The 13,731-nt window shown below is 47.2% G+C and overlaps 1 protein-coding gene and 1 non-coding gene across 2 annotated transcripts in view; both read right to left on the reverse strand.

Annotated features, from left to right (window-relative positions):
- Positions 1-13,731, reverse strand: part of SHB (SH2 domain containing adaptor protein B) — a 151,125-nt gene that overhangs the window by 11,349 nt on the left and 126,045 nt on the right. The gene's annotated exons all lie outside the window — the stretch shown is intronic.
- LOC120366478 (U7 small nuclear RNA) lies at positions 6,479-6,541 on the reverse strand. The gene has a single exon (XR_005581135.1). It is a non-coding gene; the product is annotated as a U7 small nuclear RNA (small nuclear RNA).

Consider the following 13,731-nt stretch of genomic DNA (forward strand, 5'->3'; position numbering starts at 1 on the left):
GTGCTCACCCTCACCAGTCCTCCTGGCCAACCCTGGCAGGAGCCTGATTCCTCACTAACTGACCAAGGGTGTTCACCAGCAGAGCAATGAAGCGGACTCACTACTCACAAAGCATCTGATCCAACTTAGTTTTATTTAAGAAAAAAAGTAAAGACGAGAAACTCAACAACAATCCTTATCAAAACCCCAATGTCATTCTTCACAGCAAAAGAAGAAACAATCCTAAAATTCATCTGGAACCACAAAAGACCCGAGTAACCAAAACAATACTGAGGAAGAAAAAGTTGGAAGCATCACAGTTCCTGATTTGAAATTATATTACAAAGCTACAGTAATCAAAACAGTATGGTACTGGCATAAAAACAGACATACAGACCAGTGAAACAGAATAGAGACTCTAGAAACAAATCCAAACATACATGGGTCAACTAATTTTTGATGATGGTACCAGGAAGACACAATGGAGAAGAGATAATTCCTTTAATAAATGGTGCTAAAAAACTAGATTTCCACATGCAAAAGAATGAATATCTTCTATTATACACAAAAATCAACTCAAAATGGATAAAAGACATAAACATAAGAACAGAAACTATAAAACTCTTAGAAGAGAGCCTAGGGGAAAAGCTCCTGGACAGTGGCATTGGCAAAGATTTTTTTGGATATCATACCAAAAGTTCAAAATAAATAAATGGGACTGTATCCAAGACCCTGCACAGTAAAAGAAACAGTAAGATGAAATGGCAGACTACAGATTGGGAAAAAAATCTGCAAACCATATATCTGATAAGGGTTTAACATCGAAAATTTATAAAGGACTCACACAACTCCACAGTAGAAAAACAAATAACCTGATTACAAAATGGGCAAAAGACCTGAGTAGACATTTCTTCAAAGCAGACATAAAAGAATGGCTGACAGGTCTATGAAAAGATGTTCAACATCACCAATCATCATGGAAATGCAAGTCAAAACCACTATGAGGTATCACTTCATACCCAGCAAAATGGCTATTATCAAAATGTCAACAGACAACAAATGTTGGTGAGGATGTGGAAAAAAGGAAACTCTGTATACTACTGATGGGAATGTAGACTGGTACAGCCATTATGAAAAACAGTAAGGGGCTTTGTAAGGAAATTAGAAGTAGAACTACTGTATGACCTAGGAATCCCTTTTCTGGTCATATACCCAAAGGAAATAAAATCACCGTCTCGTAAAGACATCTGCACGCCCATGTTCACTGCAGTGCCATTCACAACAATCAGCTTATGAAAACAACTGAAGGTCCGTCAAGGGTGAATGGATAAAGAAACTGTGGTGTATGTATCAGAGAATACTATTCAGCCCTAAAAAAGGTCTTGTCATTCACCACACATGAACAGGCCTGTAGGACATTAGGGCAGTGAAATAAACCAGATACAGAAAGAAAAATATTGTATAATTAATCTCATTTACCTGTGGAATCTAAAACAAATTCAAATATGTAGAGATAGAGAAGAAAACAGTGAGTCCTCGGACCATGGTGGGGAGGAGATGGGGGGATGTAGGTCAGAGGGCACAAAGGAGCAGACATGCAGATGAACAAGTCTAGAGAGTTGATGCACAACACGAGGACCACAGGTAATAAACAAATTGTACTTTATATGCAATTCCTGCTACATGAGTAGATGTTAGCAGCTCTAGACACACACACACGCTCACATTCATACTCACACACGGTAACTATGAAAGGCAAGGGATATGTTAATTTGCTTTACTATATAAACCTTTTTTGTTTTGCTGTGTCACCCAGGCTGGAGAGCAGGTCACTGCTCACTTTGTAACCCCAAACACCTGGGTTCATGTGATCCTGCCTCAACCACCCAAGTAAGCTAGGACGACAGGGGTATACCACCATGCCTGGCTAATTTTTAAAACTTTTTATAGAAACAAAGTCTCAGCCAGGTGCTGTGGCTCAGGCCTGTAATCTCAGAACTTTGGGAGGTTGAGGTGAGTGGATCATGAGGTCAGGAGTTCAAGACCAGCCTGGCCAAGATGGTGAAACACCATCTCTACTAAAAAAATACCAAAAATAGCCGAGCGTGGTGGCAGGTACCTGTAATCCCAGCTACTCAGGAGGCTGACGCAGGAGAATTGCTTGAACCTGGGAGGCGGAGGTTGCAGTGAGCCGAGATTGTGCCACCGCACTCTAGCCTGGATGACGGAACAGGACTCCGACTCAAAAAAAAAAAAAAAGATATTTTCTTACTAGCCTGATTTGGCAAATTTTGGTTATCCTTTGTCCATTATATACATTCTACCTTTTTTTTTTTTTTTTTAAATTAAAGGAAAAACTTCTCTTGGTGAAAAAAGAAAGAAAAAGAAAAGAAACAAAGTTTATGTTGTTATGTTGCCCAGACTAGTCTTCAACTCTCAGGCTCAAGCAATTCTCCTGCCTTGGCCTCCCAAAGCACTGTGATTATAGACATGAGCTATTACATCCAGCCTATAGTAACCTTCTTACTATCTATATGCATTCTATAACATCATGGTGTATACCTTCATTATACACAACAAACTTTATTTGAAAGAAAGAAAGAAAATCCAGAAAGTCCTTTTAAAACTGCACATTAAGAGTGATCTGCCTGTTCAGAGGCCCCTGAATCTAACCTGAGGGTGGTTTTTCCTCCTTGGAATTTCAAAGGCATCTGGTTAACTGGGAACCACCCCGATAGTGTGCCAAGAACCTTTTGCAAATCATATGAATGACCGTGGTTCCCAGCGGAAAAACTCCCAATAGTTCTTGGGAATCTATGCCTTAGTTTCTTCATCTATGAAATGGAGAATAGTTTACAGTATTCCTTGAAATCCACTGAAAGCTAAGCAAAGAGCTCAGAACTGAGCATGGGGGTCCTGGCTTCTGCCTTTTCAGGCCTTGGTTTCTCCATTTACATAATGAAGAGACAACCTTTGAAGCTTGGCACATAGGAGATGCTCATGTCGCATGGGAAGGAAGGAATGCTATTCAGGATATTAAAGAAAAGGACCCCCCTTCATTTTAGATACCCCAGAGCCCCAGGGCTGGAAGAGGAGTGCAGTTTTTGTTTTTTTTTTTTAAATAGTTTATTCAAGTGTGTACCCTAGAATGTCCACAAATAACCAGAGACTTACTTGTTCAGCCTGTGGCTCCCTGGGTCTCTTTGCAACCCAAATCTGTTTTACACATGCCCTCTAAGAGATTCTGATGCATGCTCAAGTTTGAAAACCACCATTCTAGCTTCATCTAATGATGGAAATTCCTCTGTAATAGCTGCAATATTTAGTGCCCAGCTTTGTTGCTTACCACCACCACTGCCAGAGAGCTCATTCCCCACTAAGACAACCCCTTCCAAACTTAGACAGCTTTGCCCATGGTTAAGTTCTTCCATGTCCTGAGCTGAAACATGACTAAGGACAGCTTGCTGAGGTTAGCCCAGCTCGGAGTTCTGACTTTTGTAGGCCAAGGCCACTGCTTCTGCCCTAGGAAGGTGCCACAGAGACAGGAAGACCTGGGCTACTCTTTTCCAGCTGTCCTCTAGGGCAGAATTTCCTGTCCGTTCCCATCTTGGTCACTTCTGCTGCCCGTTCCCCAGGCAGTCGCCATCTCTCACATAGTGAGGGCCAGCAACTGAACAGGGTCCCGTGGGGTCTGTCCACCTTGGCCATCAGTCCTGCTGGCTGGACACAACTCCGTCGTGAACTCACGTGGACACCCCTGAGCTTCCACTGAACTCCTTTTTGGGATGCTGACCTCCTGAGTCCCCCCCTCTCTTCTACCTCGTCCCAAGTCCCAAGAGACAGGATCTTATTGACATGTAAGTGTCATCAAGTATAGTAACACTCATCTCTTGACCACACCAAATGGGGCATGGGGCTGAGAACCTTTCTGTGGGGGGAAGGGATAGGGTCTTGCTTTGTTGCCCAGGCTGAAGTACAGCGGCACATTCATAGCTTACTGTAACCTCTAACTCCTTAACTTGCTTAAGTGATCCTTCTGCCTCAGCCTCCTGAGTAGCTTAGCACTGCAGGTGTGAGCCACCGTGCCTAGCTAATTAATTTGTTTTTGCAGAGACCAGGTCTTACTATGTTGCCCAGGCTGGTCTTGAACTCCTAGACTCAAGCGATCCTCCTTGCCTTGGCCTCCCAAAGTGCTAAGATTACAGGTGTGAGCCGCTGTGTCCAGCTGGGTCCAAGAACTTTAAGAAGCAAAAGCCCAGTGGCTTTGGCCACACTTGGAAGGTTTAGAAATCTAACTTTGAAAGGCCACTGTCAGTTCTTCATAGTCTGGGTTCTGGGGGGCAAATCCTCTCATGTTAGACATTCATTCTGGCAGCTTCTTGACAACAGGGTAGAGAATTTTCCCAAAATTAAATCTCTGGCTCTTTGCTCCCTAATGAAACTGATTTCTACCTTGACAGACAACAAAACTTTCATTTTATTATTTGGCTTGGGTTTGACCGCGTTAATTATTGCTGTTTTCTACCCCCAGCATGTCTGCAAGTAATTGAGTTCCACAAAGTTACTTATGCTAGGAACCGATTGCTTCCTGAAAGCACAACTCCCACAGAAGTAAAACAGCTAACCCTAGCTTATTCAGAGATGACATTTTAGTTAGGATTGGAGCAATTCAGAACAAACAAAAATGTGTTTTCCTAGCCTGAATATCTGAACTCAACATGGGGTTATGCGAATATTTGGGGACTGTGAGTGTGAAACATCAGTGCCCAGGTCACACAGTCTCCTGAGTTTGCTGCCTCAGTGCTGCTACCATGGATGTGTCAGAATCCTACACTGCCTCGAGTTTCTCATCACTGTTATTGGCATCATTCTTCCTGCCTCTGAGTACACTCTGCAGATGCCTATTCAAGTCACTTCCTACCACCAGCTCTACCAGGAGCTAAGCCCGCCCAGCACCATGCAAATGTGTTTCTCCCTTCGAGGCCGTGTTCAGCCTTGGTGGGGCATACGCCTGTAGTGCAAGGAGGAAATGACGGGCACATGGCTTGCTCTCTGGCAGACTGGGAGGCGGTGGGGAATTGTTGAATGGATAGAGGGCTGGGATGTAGAGCGCTGGTATGGCCATAGGTGAGGGCTCCTCATCTCTCTGAGCCCTTCCCCTTGAGGATAAAGTCAGGTTGCTGTGGGGAGCCAGAGAGAACGGACTAGGGCTTCAGAGAGTACAAAATCGTGGTCCTGGACCATGACTGCATTTATGCCTCACAAAGATCCTGATATGTAGGAACTATTACTCTACCCATTGTACAGATGCAGAAATGGAGGTCACACAGCTAGTAAGAAGCAGAATTGAGATTTGAACCAGGGAGGGATTCTGGCTCCAGGTGGTCTACCTTCTTAGCCATGATATGCTCTTTCTCTACTGAGCCAATTAAAGTACCCCCAAATAACTGAGACATAGAGAAGTCAAACAGAAAAACTCAAGGCAGAGCTGGGACCAGAAACAGTTTCCTAACTCCATAGCCAATGAGCTTCCTCCTCTGCCTCATTAAAGAAAAAAAAAAAATCTCTATTAGAGGCTGGGTGAGGTGGCTCATACTTGTAATCCCAGCACTTTAGGAGGCTGAGGCAGGAGGATCACCTGAGGTCAGGAGTTTGAGACCAGCCTGACCAACATGGCAAAACTCTGTCTCTACTAAAAAAACCACAAACATTAGCCTGTCATGGTGGCACACAGCCATAATCCCAGCTACTTGAGAGGCTGAGGCAGGAAAATTGCTTCAACCTGGGAGGCGGAGGTTGCGGTGAGCCAAGATTGCATCATTGCACTCCAGCCTGGGCAACAGAGGGGAAATCCGTCTAAAAAAAAAAAAAAAAAAAAAAAAAGGCCGGGTGTGGCGGCTCATGCCTGTAATCCAAGCACTTTGGAGGCCAAGGCGGGTGGATCACCTGAGGTCGGGAGTTCAAGACCAGCCTGACCAACATGGTGAAACCCCATCTTAAAAAAAAAAAAAAAAAAAAAAAAATCTCTATCTCTATTATAAAAGAGATTCACTATGAAAAATCCAGAAAACACAAATCCAAAATAAACAAAAAGAAGATAAAAATCTGCCATTTCATCACCGCAGACAGTGGTTAATCACATTTTAGCATAGTGCATTCCTGTATTTTTCCCACACACATGCGTACATGCATGTGACATACAGTTACCGACTGGGCTGAACTTTGTAATCTGTTTTTATCATCATCATGGGTCATTTTGAGTGTTCTGATTATTTTTCTCCTGAATAAAATCTCCAAATATTTCCTCAGTACCTACCATGTGCCAGGTCCTCTGAGGTGGTGAGACAGAAAGACATATTTCCAAAGGAACCCTCAGCCAAGAAATGTTCTAGCACATGACAAATCATTTCACACTATAACCGTGAGGGTCAAAATCAGATGTTAGATGACAAATTTAGAAAGCAAGATCCCTGGGTTTATGTACCTAGATATTTTCCTGGAGGAGTTTCTAGTAAAAACTGGAAAATCTGCTAGACAAAATTCTAGAAGAGCTGTAATGTTTTATGCACCTCAGTTTTAACCTGGAAACGAAAACTGGACGACATTTTACAAAACAGAGAGAAGCTCTATCACTTCCAAGGGAAAACTGGACAGCTGGCCACCCCAGCCAAGGTGGGACTATAGGGAGGAAGGACACTGCATAGGCCTTTCCTCTCATCTCCATCCTAAACGTCCTTGTACTTAGCTGTTGCTTCCAATAACTTCCCCAGTTTTCTCCTCTCAAAAATCGTGTCATCTGAAGTCCTCCTCAACTGACCCCTCCTCAGGGAAGACTTTCAAGATGCCCCTAGTCAGACTTACTTTCTCCCTCCCTCGATCTTTCTCTGCACACCTCTGTCCCTCACAGGACTTCCCTACCGCCCTGTCTCCTTGTCTAGACTGTGAGCTTAGAGTCTGACGTGTCTTTGTCTCCTCACTCGGCTGACAGCCCAGTGCATGATAAGAGCTCAATGGTGAATGCCATGCTGCTGACTTGTCTATAAGCCCTGCCCTGAAAGCCTGTGCTTAAAACGTGGCAGGGTGATCTCCAAGCTGCCTGAGGCCATAAGCAGAGTGTGGATTTTCCAAACGAAATGGCAAAAATAAAATAAAATAAAAATTAAAAAATGGTTTTAATTAAGGCATCTGTAATAAGCTGGCTTTGCCAAACCCAATTGTTTCTGATATTCCTCCTCTTGGGTGAAACAATCTTAAAAAAGATAAGAGAGGGGGGAAAAAAAGCACAGCATTATTAAAAGTGGCAGAACACTCGTGCTGGAAGGAGAATGGAGGCTACTCATGGGGGAGCTGCCTAGAGAAGAGCCAGCATGAGACACAGACCCGGGGACTGAACGGCCTCTGCTCCAGCGGAGGGCAAGGGTGTTTGCATCCGAGTGGCTGAAGACACAACAAGACATCATTTTATAGCCCTAGCACTGGAGCTGCAGGAGCGAAGACCAGGGCTATAAAATTTGACATCTGATTTTACAAATCTGCCTCAAGAACTGAGAATGTCTGTGGAGAAATTGAGAGAAGAAAATACCGTGCTTATGGGGCTCCAAAGGGTGATAACCCTGGGGTGGGAGCTGGGACATCTGCGGGCTCTCTCAGCAGCCCTCCACAGGACCTCAGGAAGGTCCTCTTCCTTTCCTGTGCCTCAGTTGACCCCATTAGAATGCCAGGGTCTTGACCTGGACGATTCAAGTCCCTTTGGGCTCTGACTGCCCAGAGGTCTGGGGAACAGTCAGGCCCTGCCTTAACACTGGGATTTTACTGTGGGAAGTGAGTTACTTCATACCCCACCAAATGCCTCTAGGTCAGGGCCAGCTAGGTTTCCTCTGGGACCTTTGCATCGCTTACCCAGCTATCAGTAAAATAAGCCCCTACAGCACAAAGACTCTGCAAACAACCCCACCTGCATCTGTGCAGCCTCTCAGAGCTTACAAGAGCTTCCACTGCCCTTGCAAATCCAGGCCCTCAGGGCTGAGAGGCTGAGACTGGAAGTGACATGTTGGTGACCTCCTGGCTGGTGGGAATGGTGGGGTTCCGGCTGTGATCCCTGGGCTCCGGGTCACAGCCCTCCTCTCCATGCGTCCACCCTTTCATTGATGGCAGATGTGGCATCTGCAGCTGTCCTCATGGCCTTCCCTGCAGCACCCTGTATGCCTTCTCCCAAATCGCCAACCAACTCATTCCCAGATGGCTTTTGCAAAAATATTGTTAAATAATTCAAATTCACAAGATGGTTAGAAATGTGACTGAAAAGAAATGTTTTTCTTACTTCAAGAGACCACCCAGTGCCTCAAAAGGCAACTGTCCTGGGGTACGAGAGGTTTCCTGGAGACGGACAGGCAGTTGGAATGCTTCCCCAGTGGTGAAGCCGCACAGGCAGATTTATGCAGGCTGATATGAGACAATTAAAAATCGGCTGGAAATGTAATCGGGGCTGCTCAGATGCTGGAGAAGACCAGGAGGCTCCGGTAAAACAAAGGGCAATGCTGCATGCCTGGCTCAGGGGGGAGATGGAGCTGGCCAGGGAGGGAACCCCAGCCTGTTAATGGGCACATCTGGCACTGCCAGGTTTGGGGGCTGGTGCACTAAGCCGTGAATTGGCAGAGTGAGGTGGAATGAGTGCAGGCACCTCTTACCTCTGGGTTTTGGGCGGCAGTGGGAAGCAGGGAGCTGAGCTGGGGGGATTGTGTTTTCCTGGGTCTTTTCCAGGTTTACGTTGCAGCCAGGAGTGCCACCATCCACCCAGACGCTATGCAATCTGGATGTGGTCCTTGACTCTTCATTCTTCCACCTCCCCCCCACCATAAATTCTACCCCTACCTGCATCTCCTTCCTACTCCCACTGCCGTAGTCCTCCACTCCTGATCTATCACACACCCAGGGCAAGATGGGGCTTCCTAAACCTCTCTCTCGCCAGCTTTGTAGGCCACCCGCCACTGGCCCCTCGAATGGCCTTGGCCTCCTACTTTGCTACCAGAAAGTCTCAGCATCATCAGCCTAGCTCATGGGTGCAAATGGAGAACTGCTTTTTAAATTTTTTTTAAGACAGAGTTTCACTCTTATTGCCCAGGCTGGAGTGCAATGGTGCGATCTCAGCTCACCACAACCTCCACCTCCCAGGTTCAAGCGATTCTCCTGCCTCAGCCTTGCAAGTAGGTGGGATTACAGGCACGCACAACCATGCCCAGCTAATTTTGTATTTTTAGTAGAAATGGGGTTTCTCCATATTGGCCAGGCTGGTCTCGAACTCCCAACTTCAGGTGATCTGCCCTCCTTGGTCTCCGAAAGTGTTGGGATTGCAGGCGTGAGCCACCACGCCCAGCCATGGAGAACTTTTAAGCTTAGCTGGAGCAAATGGCTGAGAAGAGTCAGGAAAGAACAGTGGTTCAGGAGCTGGGCAGTCTCAGCCTCTGCCCCTCCCTGACAACATGGCCTTAGACAGGTTTCTAAGCCTCTCTGAGCCTCTGTTTCCGCTTCTGTAAAGTAGGAGCAGTGAGTTGCGCTTTCTTCACAACTGCTTGAGGGCTGGACCCAGAGAAGAAACCAGACTCCTCCAGCTGGGTCATGGATGCTGACACTGTTGGTTTCTAGCCAGACAGAACCAGCCCCTCTGGTTTCAGGTCTCTGGGCGTTTGCCATGCCACCACTGCCCGGGGAAGGTGTCTGAGGAATGCTGGGCATGGGGCTCATGGTCCCACGTCCTGTCAGAAAATCCAGCTTAGTTCCAGAGACCTGGTTGGGCATTGGCTGGGCTTCTCAGTGCCTGCTGGAGAAGAAAGGGGGTGTTTCTACTCCGAGAGATCCCACAAGGCTGAAAGAGGCCTTGATCTGTGTTGCAATTGCATCTCTTTACTCATTAACTGTGATGTAATGTGAACACTAGTTTCTTTATTGGTAACAATGAAGGCAATAGTTGCTACTCTCCTCAAATATAGGATTCCAGTGTGAAAACTGGCTATTCCCAAATATCAGCCCCTGTGCTGGGCATGCTGACCTGTATCACTTCAGTCACACGTTACAGCAGCCCAGAGCGGATGGTGGGGCAGGATTTACACCTGCTGTGCTAGAGAATAAACAGAGGGCTCAGAGAACAGGCAGAACTCAAATTAGGGTCTGCCTGAATCCTTCAGAAAGGAAGGGTGCAAATCATGGTGACTGGTCTGGCATCCCACAACTAGTCACGGAGCTAGGATTTGAACCCAGGTCTCCAGGGCATAAGCCGAGGGCTGTTCCTACACTCCCCACCCCCACTGCACCAGAATCACCAAAGGGCTAAGTTTGGAGTCCAGGAGAGGTGACAGTCTAATGTTGAGGGTGGTGTCCTTGGCAATGTTTTACCACCAGCAGGGCTCATTTTCTCTGTAGTCCTGAATAAAGGGAAATGTCATCTAATATTCCCCACAGTGTCCTCTCAACGGTGCATTCTCTTATCCTGCAAGGCATCTGCACATTCTAAAGTTCACTGTTCTCATTTAGTCCTCTGCAAAGAGTGTTTGAGGAGTCTTTGTTTTGCCCACAGCAGCAGCTCCTAATTGTGGCATTTCCTTTACACCTTTTAGAAGGAGAAAATACGAAGCATGCTAATTGGGCAGAAAGTTCATTTTTCCTCCATCAGCCCTGAAAGGACATGAAATCCTCCCCATGGTAAGAGCAAAGAGGCAGACCCCCACTTCCACCACCACCCCTGCTGCCCTGACTCAGGCTGGCTCAAATGCTGGGAAAGCCAGAGGCAGGCAAGCTTCTTCCTCTCTCTGGGTCTCAGTATCTCCAGTTGTTCAAGATATTGGACCAGAAAAATCAAAGAAGTCTCTTTCTGTTCCCTAAACCCCAAGATTTCTGCTCAGTGTACTCCCAGAGCTGCTACCTTGACTGGCTGCAAACACGCTTCCCCTGAGATGAGGAGGCCAGACCATAAGTTCAGAAGATGTGGTTGGAGAGCTGGAGGGGCAGCAGGATGGTGATGAAAAAGGATACCTGCTGAGTGGTCACCATCTCCAGTTCCTGATGAGCAACTGGGAGGTCAGAGAAGTTCACTCACTCATCCAAGGTCACACCAAAGCACCATGCACAGAATACAAGACAGATGACAGATTCAAGAGCGGTTATCCAGGAAGAGGGTAGCCCGGATTGGACTCCAGCTCTGTGAGATTCTCCAGGATTCTTTCCAGTTGTAGCCACATAAAAATCTAGAACTCATCATCGTAAAGGAGAGTGGACGTGGGCATAGCTGGAGACGCCCACGTTGAACCCAATTTGCAAGGCGCTGGGCCATACCGAGGTCTTTCCCTAACAACCTGTGGCTCTCAGAAGTCTATAATAAAGACATTTGAGCTAGCACTGACACAGCACTCACTATATGTAGGGCACATGCTAAGCACTTCACATATATTGTCTCTTCATTAATACACCTGTGAAACCCATTTTATAGATGAGGAAACTGAGGCTCAGAGATGTTCAGTCCCCTTGCCCAACACTACCATGTTGGTATGTGGTAGAGTTGGGTTTCAAGAGCCTAAGCCAAGATCCAGAGCCATCGTCTTCACCACTGTGCAGAGCTCCCTTTGCTGGGGGGTCATGGAGCACGTGGCCAGTAGCTCAGGGTCCCTGCGACCACAGCTTGGCAATGTGGGGGTCCCAAGGCGAGCAGTACTGTGCCCAAGCTGCACACACCTGCCTTCCCTGAAGTTTGCCCTTAAAAGGCTTCATCGTTCCTGCAGGGACCTGGCTGGGGAATATAGTGACTAACTAAGTCCAGGCATTCTGGAGCTGTGCAGGGAACTCAACAACAGCCAGGGAGGCCCCGCTGTGGCCTTGCAGGGACCGCCCTGGTGGCTCACATACGGGAGCAGGCAACCACGATGGAGCTAAGTATCTGGAGTCTCAGATGCTAACCCAACAAAGGGATGCTTGGACGGCAGAAGGAAGTGGAGACTTGTTCCCTGCTGACAGATGAAGGGAGAGCAGCCTTCCTCATATCCCCACTCCCACTCTCCACAAACCTTTATTATTTCTTGCTCCTAGCTGTCAGCAGCAACAAACTAAGATTAATCACTTGCCTGCCTGGACCCAGACATGCCTACTGTTTGAAAACCCTCCTCTTTGCTATATTAATCAATGAGGGGACAGACAAAAGAAAAACAACCATAACTGCTGTGCACCCCCAGTGCCCCTCAGCTCTTCTTGGCTCTGTTGCACCCACCCACCCTCCTCTGGAGCCACAGGAGGCATTTGCTGGATGAAGACTGAGTACCCAGCAGTCAGCACAAACCCTGCTGCTCTACGCTGGATACAATTGTCATCAAGCAATCTGAAGGACAGGAGGCACGTTCTTTTTTTTTGAGACAGAGTTTCACTCTTGTTACCCAGGCTGGAGTGCAATGGCGCGATCTCGGCTCACCGCAACCTCCGCCTCCTGGGTTCAGGCAATTCTCCTGCCTCAGCCTCCTGAGTAGCTGGGATTACAGGCACGCGCCACCATGCCCAGCTAATTTTTTGTATTTTTAGTAGAGACAGGGTTTCACCATGTTGACCAGGATGGTCTCGATCTCTTGACCTTGTGATCCACCCGCCTCGGCCTCCCAAAGTGCTGCGATTACAGGCTTGAGCCACCGCACCCGGCCTGAGGAGGCACGTTCTTGATAATGTCCTGCTCCCTCCTCCCCTCCTTGGAGAAGGATATGGGACCTTCCTGCCATCCTTGGACTGAGAGGAATGTGGTCTAGTCATGGAACCCTAAAACTGGAAACAAGTTTATTAATCAGACCCCAGACCCTCATTTTATCAATGCAAGTGAAGAAGATAGTTGCCTGTCACCTAGTGCAGTAGGAAAGCCTGGACTCACCCCCAGGGCTCTGTCCACTCTGCTGCTTCCACAGTGATTTCTGAAGGCTCTGGAAAGCTGGGAGAAGCAGAGACTGGTATATACTGAGCACCATGTGTGTGCAGGGCTTACCTGCCAACACTTACTTCTCGCTGAGGCAAGCACTCTGTGATGTTCAGGAAGGCACAGTACATTGCTTGCATCAGGTGCAGGTGAGAGACGGAAGCAGGACTTGGATTCAGGTACCTGACTGCAGAGCCTATGTTTTTACTTTCCATCCTGCAAAGGGCTGCCTCGATCTCCCTGGGATGCCTCTCCACATGCTGCTTGCCTTCTGGACTCCTACAACAGGCCGCTCCCCAGCTCTCAGTCTGTGTCAGTTCATGTGGCAAGTGTAGGGACGTAATAGAGGATGAGGGATCACAGTAGGGGATGGGGAGGCAGAAGCTGCATCTCTCCTCAGCAGTACTCATAGTTCTAGAAGTTCACTCATGATTGTAGAACACAGCCCTGAGAATAGCACACATCCTGCTTACAACCTTCAGGAACTCCCTGTTGCCTCACAGGTAAAGCCCCAACCTCTCCACCTGGTAATTTGGGCTCTTGGACTCAGATTAATATGTCATTTGTTGTTCTTATGCAAGCTCTGCACTGCCCTGTCTCTGGGCCCATTCTCTCTGCAGCCTAAGACCTGCTCATCCTTCACATTCCCCTTCCTAGTTCCATCCCTCTTTCATAGCCTGGAACCTTTCACAGAAAGAGTACTTTCTACGTGGGGCAGCCCTGAATACATTGTCCATGAGTTACAGGTGTGTGTGTCCTCCTTTCCTTGTCAGGCTGTGAACTCCTGCAGGGAGTTCACTCCTCATAGTTCCTCACTC

The sequence above is a fragment of the Saimiri boliviensis genome, chromosome 2 (genome assembly GCF_048565385.1).
Source record: "Saimiri boliviensis isolate mSaiBol1 chromosome 2, mSaiBol1.pri, whole genome shotgun sequence".
Lineage (NCBI taxonomy): Eukaryota > Metazoa > Chordata > Mammalia > Primates > Cebidae > Saimiri > Saimiri boliviensis.